This window comes from Dermochelys coriacea, chromosome 11, assembly GCF_009764565.3.
Source record: "Dermochelys coriacea isolate rDerCor1 chromosome 11, rDerCor1.pri.v4, whole genome shotgun sequence".
Classification (NCBI taxonomy): domain Eukaryota; kingdom Metazoa; phylum Chordata; order Testudines; family Dermochelyidae; genus Dermochelys; species Dermochelys coriacea.
Window position 1 is genome coordinate 58873703 of NC_050078.2, and position 7899 is coordinate 58881601.

General features: G+C 44.5%; 1 long non-coding RNA gene across 1 annotated transcript in view; it reads right to left on the bottom strand.

Moving 5' to 3' along the window:
• The window catches only part of LOC122458170, an 84145-nt gene extending 76720 nt beyond the window's left edge, over positions 1 to 7425 (bottom strand). Inside the window, exon 1 of the long non-coding RNA XR_006278072.1 lies at positions 7289 to 7425. This is a non-coding gene — a long non-coding RNA (uncharacterized LOC122458170). The remainder of the gene's footprint in view (positions 1 to 7288) is intronic.
• Between the last annotated feature and the right edge of the window lie 474 nt (positions 7426 to 7899).

Sequence of the window (7899 nt, forward strand, 5' to 3'; positions counted from 1 at the left end):
GGGCTGAGCAGCAGCAGCGCGAATGTAGCCCTAAGCCCAGGCCCCAAAGGACCTGGGAGAGGGGAAGACGGCCACCCACGAGTTGGGTGGCAGGGGGGACGCGGGCCCTCCCACTCCACTGCGTCCCAGCCTGGGGCCCTAGCAGCAGCAGAAGACCCACTGCTGTGCCAGTGGGGATCCTGGCCGCAACACGCTGACATAGGCACTGGCAGTGCTGCAGCCAGACTAGGGTCAGCTGGCCCCGGGCTACTTCCAAACTCCCCCTTGGGTAATAGCTGGGTCACAGTGGCATCCCCTGGGTTCCTGGGGGTAGCAGGCGGGGGGCAGGCCCGGCAACTCCTCCAGCTAGCGGGCTTGGGGCAGGCCCAGCCAGTCCTCGTGTGCCCCTAGGGCCGCAGGGGCTTCCCAGTCGCGGGCTAGGCTGGAGGCATCTGGCCTCCCCAGCGGCTGTCTCCCCAGTGAGTTCAGAGGTCGAGGCTTTGTACTTCTGGGGCGCCGCCTGACCCTCTGAGGGGTGGGCTCAGAGTTCCCTACCTCCACCCACTCTGGTGTCAGGAAGGGCTTGTCCCTTTCTGGGGTGGCAGGGAGCCACACCACCTCACTACAATATTCAGACAGTACCTAGCACAACTAGGGTCTTTAGCACTACTGCAGTAGAAATAATACCACCTCCTAAGGTAACAGCAGGATTCGCCCTACATGCACAGGGTGCCAGTTGCTGCCTTATGTCACTATGTGGACTACCCACCTTTGGGGGTGACAGTGCAAGGGGGACTGCAGCCACAATTCCCGCTTCTCTGCGGGTCAGTGATTGGAGCTTTGACTCCACCTCCCTACACACTGGCTAACCCAGTTGAGCTGGTGCACAAAGCCAAATAATCTGTACTAGGGAAAGGAGTGATACAGATTAATTCCCCACCTGAAGCAAGAGGAGAACCAAGACCAAATTGTGACAGAGTTATAGCTGGGTGTTCCTGGGGCACACAGCTACATGGTGCTCCTTAGTGTGTGTGTGTGTGTGTGTGTGTGTGTGTGTGTGTGTGTGTGTGTGTGTGTGTGTAAGCTCTGCCATGAAAAAAAAACCCACCCCAAAAGACTGGTTTGGGTTTTTCTGGTTCTTGGTATTTTACCAGATAATCTTGTTCAAAAAGTGGATGCGACTGATATTTATACCTTTTATTTGCCTCCAGAATGAAGCTTGTAATGGCTATTCCACTCCTCCAAATAAATACAGCCTTTACTTTTTAATTGGCTCCATGTACAACTCCCCTAAGCGCTTGAACTATTTGTACACCTATGCTGATGCTAGATAGAAAAGCCATCATGTATCAACCCAGAAGGCAAAGTCTCAAAATAACTCTATGCATATACCAGAGAACACATTTAAAATGAAACATTCAATTGACAGTTCAAGCCTTGCAGCACTTGCCAGTGGATCTTCTCCAAGCAGGAGGTATTCCAAGTCAGCATAGCACATGGCTAAGATAGCCTGCTTTCCATATTGTATTATCAGAGCATCTTCCAAAAGCTTTCCCACACAACAAAATGTCACCAAGAAGGTTTTACTCCAGCCTCTATATCACAGGCTGCAGCTACAACTGGAGTTACTGCACTGTTGGCAGTGGAAGCTATCACTGACAAAGTACAGTTTGGGATCAGGCAAGCAAAAACTTTCACAGGCAGAGCTGCTTACTTGATACTGTGTATGTCTGTCTTTCATGACAGATTATTTTTGCAAGATGAACACAGACAGTTTACAACAGCATCTTTGGCTTGAACTGGTATAGTCTTTAAGGGCCCGGTTCTCCATCCTTTCGCACCATGTTTACACTGACATTAAGCCAATGAAATTTGAGTTACATTGATGTACAACTCACACAGAAGAGTGGGGAGTTAGAATCAATGTAACAATGCAAAAATGGCATCTTAACTGTGTCAGGATATCACAGTTCACCAGATGTGGTCCCCAAATCCCATGCCTAAAGGTGGAAAGTCCCACTTGCTCCTTTCCACATCCTTTGGGGAAGCAAGACTTAACCGCAGAAGTAGATACCCTACTCAGACATAGCACCAATGATTTTATTTGGGCAGGGACCGTTCGGGGGGCCCTGTGGGGAATCTTACAATAATACAAACAGACCAAGTCCCTAGTGCTTAAAAATGCAGAGTAATGCTGTCTTACCTGACAGAGTCCAGGCCCAGAATAGGGTACTTCCTTCTCCTTGTAATGGTCACTAGTACTCAGGTGTGGTGCAGACCTGGAGTAGTGAATCCTAGTCTGCTGTATCACAAGGCATCTACCCTGCGCAGGTCTGGGCTTCCCCAGCTGCTCTTCCAGCTCGACTGTAGTTGTATCCAGGCCTGCTCACTGGATCAATCCCCAAGCCAGAAGGTCAAGCTACATTTGGGCCTGCTTCCCTCCGCACCAGCAGTAACACTTGCTCACTGCCTAAACCCTCAGCTCCTAGTATTGTCCCTGTGGCAGCCAACTGGCTCCAAGGTAACCAGGGAACTGGCAACCAATCACTTAGGCATGGCTGAGTTCTGCTCTGGAGTGGTGTTCCTCTCCTCCAGTGAGAGGCAGGGATGTAGTATGTAGTCTATGGGGGAATTTTCTCCCAATCTTCTAGCCAACAAGGGGTCTTGGGCAGAGTGAGCATATTCCCTCTCTGCCCACCTCCTATTTTATAAGGACCATAGTGAGGTAGGGCTGGCTCTTCCACATTAATGCTATGTGCATGTAGAGTGAGGGCTCTATAACTTGTCTGTTTCAGAATCTTATCTGCTCCCTTTTTGACAAAAATCAGATTTTGCTACATGTTCCCCATGTTAGCACTGTATGGGCAGCACAGCTGTGGGGAGTGAGCAGAGTTCTATTCCTCCATGTGCACCTGCAACAGAAACATTTACTAAGTTCCAGTCAGCTATACCTGGGCAACTACACCCAAGGCAATAGGGTTGCATAGGTGTTAGCAAGGGCATAACTGGAAGACAATGGAATTACAGAAATGTACCAAAAGACTAATTTGGCCTCCAGAATTTGTATTATTGGAGAAAATGGGTAGGAAGGAAAGAACCTAACTTGACTGAGCCAAGGTTGAGTTTGCAGAATTAATAGTTAGAGGGAAACATCTTTTTACTTGTAAACTCATGCATCTGATCTGGAACCACTGAGACCAAATAAACATGGAGCTCCATTGTGCCATTTTATGGGGTCACTTTTCAAAGCAGAATTAATACGCTTATGTTGTATTTATTGTTTCGGGTGGAAGAGTCATGCATCTCTGGACAAAGGATCCATTGTTTTCTTTTGCTGTAGTGACTTCGACCAGAGTGAACATGAAAAGGGAAGATCATTGCATTCAGTGACTTGAGGAATAAAACCCACCCAAGTTGGTATTCAGAAGCTTTCACCCATACCTTTGTTGGTCATCATGTTCCATCCCTCTAGTTCCATTCCTTCTCTTAGGCTGTACCTTCTGACCCACCTTGTGCTTAGAGGAAATGCAGCTTTCTCTAGGACTACATGTGCCACCTCAAACAGACACAGAAGAATGTTAAGGTACATTTCAAACTCTATGATGCAAGCATATACGCTATGGGACTGGGCCTGCTCCCAGTGAGGTCCGTGAGTCAAATTCTCTGATAGCATAATGCCATTGAAATCATGCCAGCAGAGAATTTGACACAATGAGTTTTGCCATGGACTGTAGTGGGAATAGTTCAGGCCCATATTATACATGTTTGTATTCATACATACAACGTGTGAAAACTTCAGCTAGTGGCACCTTTTATATTGGTGATGCTGCTTATACTGGATTATGTCCTATATTGAACAGTTCATGTCATAGGAGCAGAGTATGATATTACAATCCACTGGTTAGTGTGTGTTATGCATTCCTTCTTAAAGAAAGAAAGAAAGAAAGAAAGAAAGAATGGCCATACTGGGTCAGACCAATAGTCCATCTAGTCTAGTATCTTGTCTTCTGACATGTAACGGTGCCAGATGCTTCAGAGGGAGTGAATAGAACAGGACAATTTATCAAGTGATTCATCCTCTGTCATCCAGTCCCAGGTTCTAGTAGTCAGAGGTGGTGTCCTTGACCCTCTTGGCTAATAACCTTTGATGTATATCCTCCATGAACTTATCTAAATTTACTTTGAACCCAGTTATGCTTTTGGCCTCACAACATCCCCTGGCAACAAGTTCACACAATGCACAGGCAACCTGTGGAAGTAGTATTTCCTTGTTTGTTTTCAATCTTCTATCTATTAATTTCATTGGGTGACCCCCAATTCATGTGCTATGTGAAGGCATACATAAGACTTCCTTATTCATTTACTCCACGCCATTCATGATACACCTATCATATCCCCTCTTTGGTTGTGACTCCATAGTTACAGCTGAACAGAGTTTTGCACTTAACTATACATACATGCACACAAAATCCACTATATATGAGTATATGCACATATATTGTAGACTATTCAATGACTATTTGACCATGTCTGATTTCCTTATAGCATACAATGTTTTATTCTTCTATCTGTATCACACAGCAAACTGGAAATATACATATTTTCCTTATATAAGATACGGTGAGCAAGATCCGCAGCTGGTATAATCATCATCCCCCAGCTTTATCCGTCTGTCTGCTTTATCTATCATATATTAGTCAGCAAGAGAGAAAGAAAGAATACATGACGGTGTTGTTTAAAGGTTCTAATGGTCTGAGTTTGGGATGACTGCATTACCTCATGAATGATGAAACCACATGTGAGTTATGCAGGTCATTCCAAATGTGTGCTAACAAAGACTTACACCACTCCGTGCCATGACGTATTGTGCTTCAACAACAACGTTTTCAGAACATTTCTAAAGAACCTTTAGTTATGTTTTAAAGCAATTTTTTCCAGTGTACACAATCCAAAATATCCCCAACATATTTCAGCCCCTTTCCCTGGGCCCAGTTTTCTAAAACAGTCCAACAGGGCCATCGGGTACCCTCAGTTGGTGTGTCCTTCTCTGCAGTCCTCCCTGGGCTCAGTCTTTAACCAGTCCTGCAGGGCCCATCGCAGTATCCTCACTTGGTCTAGCTAGGTTGCAAGTCTCCTACTCTGGTATTGAGCAGCGCTCCAAGGGCTTCTTGGCTGGGGGCTCCTTCCCTCTAGTGGAGTCCTGAGTGACCCTACCCTTCCTGCTGAGCCACCCCTCTTGGGCTCAGTTTTCTGACCACAACTCCCAGCTGAATCAGTCCCCATGCAGGTGTTATAGTTCTAATTCCCTTCCTTAGGGCATAGCCACTTCCCCCCCTGTGGCTGGTGGGGGGGGGGGACCCAGCCCCACCTACTGCTCTGGGCCCCAGCCCAGGGACCCTTTAAGTATAGCAGCCTCATGCTGCATTTCTTTAGTAATTGCTGATCTGGACCACTTCCCCATACCTTGTCTTAATTGAGTCCCAGCAGCCAGCCAGAAACTATTCTCTCACTGCTCTAGGTCCTACCAGTAACTACCTACCCTAGCCCTTTTGCTCCTACAGCCAGCCAGGAGCACCTCTTACTCCCCTGAGCCTGCTAGCAGACTGAACTCATGTTGGCCCTGCAGTTCCTTTTATATGGGCCTGCTGGGCCCTAATTGGTTGCTCTCTGTAACATCTATCACTGGCTGCTTCCCCTACAGCCACTCTAGCCTGTTTGGTGGACCTTTATACTGCTCTTTTCCTAGGACACATGTGGCAGGCCCCTGAGGGGTCAGCACAAGTTTGCACTCAGCCAAGAGTGATCAGATGTCTTGACTTTATAGGGATAGTCCCAATATTCAAGGCTTTGTCTTATATAGGTGCCTATTATCCTCCACTCCCATTCTGATTTTTCACCCTTGGTATCTAGTCACCCTAACTCATGGTGGCTAGCTCCCTCCGCTTGCTGTTACCTGTATTTTTAGCACATGAGCTTGATGAGAGCTAGTGCAGGTATGTCTCCAGCTGTGAATCAGCTTCCCCAGTTCTGAGTGTTGACATACCTTGACAATACCAAACTGTTATTTCTGCCTCATAAATGGTTTGCTGCCCTGACCCATTAGGAAATCCTGTGAAAAATCATCCTAACCATTAAAAATAGTCCTCTGTTAGTTATATTTTTCCATTCACAGAAGAGCAAAGAGATACTTTCTATTAGAATTACTTATTTTAGATTGAGAGACCAGCAGAACAAAAGTAAACTTTCCATGAAGAAACAGTGTGTGTGTGTGTTTCTCCTATGATTTTCTGCACTGATGTTCATAAAACAAGCCTGCCTGCCTGCAGGCAGCAGAGAGTCTTTAGAGATTTAAAGATGCAGTACCTAATCTCCCACAAAGATAGAGATAACATTATATACACCACAGAAACAGTCCGAGTTTTAAGATGCAAGCATCAGTTTGCAAGGCTGGCAACTAGAAAAAAAATATTTTTTTACTGTTAACCTGAGCTTGTTTGATATGGAATCATTGAAACACAACAAACATGGGATCTTGGGATGCCATCTTTACAGCGTCACTTTTCAGAGTGCAGCAGTATTTTCATCAAAAATTGTTTAGGATGTAGGGTTGCTTCCCTAATTGGTTATAATTATGAGAGAGTTTTTAATTAAGAGTGAAGACCTATCAATAGATTCCCCCCAGGCCCTCCCTACCTCTCAGAAAACAGGGACCCCTTGTACACTGAGTTTACCACATCCTATGAGAGAAAATTTCTATGGGGTGTCCATTGTTACTATACTGGCAGCACATCACCCATAACTACATCAATATTGCAACAATTTATGCTTTTTGTATCCAAAGGTCTCATACTTCCCTTTTCCTTTAATTTCCAGGAGAAAAAGTGCATTGAAGGAAAACACTAAGTTCTTCAATGCTGACCATAAGAGAGTGTGGTGAATGAAAAAAAGTTGTGAAATAACAGCTTTATAATACAAAATCAGTTCAGACAAACTGCCATGACACAATTTTCTCGGACACAAATAAGACAGCAGGATTCATCAAAGAAGTATATCTTTACACTAGTATGGAGCCATCTACATATGTGTTCTCCTAAGCACAAACACACATGCTGTACCTTTACAGTTCAGATTTTAAATACTATAGTACTATACAGTGAAAGTAATTATGCATTATTAGTACTCTTGTTACCTGACTATGTACCATAACTGGTTATTGGGATATGAACAGGGCACAGGTTAGTTTATCACAGCAGAATTTTACAGTTATTTGTATTCCATTAGCATTCTAATGGTTAATGTCTAAACTTACATTGCCTGAGTTCCTTTTTCCATTTGATGGCTCAACTGAAGCTTGATGTTTACGGTGGAAATTATCTTGATTTCTTTAGATGAGATGAGCATCCAAGGAGTTTGAAAATGTGTTTTAATTAAGATTCTACTAAATTCTACCAGACACCTACCTGGAAAACAAAGCAACTGAATAATTAACTCTGATGAGAGCAGATGCTACTCTAATGACAACCTGTTACCACTCAAGTGCATCATTAGTTGCTTTACTATGTTCTTTTAATATGTCCAGAGCTCCTCAGCTAATGAATATATTTGTAGCAATGCACTTAAAGTAGTTCTTCATTGTGGACTGTTGTAAAAAGATATAACCGACATCTGCAAAAATCTTCACTGAAACAGTATTTCCTTTAGTCTGTGATGTGTGTGCTTGGAAACAAATGTTTCCTTAGCAATCCTTGTGGGATTATTTTAGCCATACATCAAGTGAAGCTTGCAATTGATGAGAATCTAATGATGCATTTATTTACAGATGTGCCGCTTTGCTCCCTGCGATATTACTGAGGAGTGAGAAGAGTGCAAGGGTTTTTACTCCCCCCCACCATTTAATGTGAACAGTCATGCATTTGACAA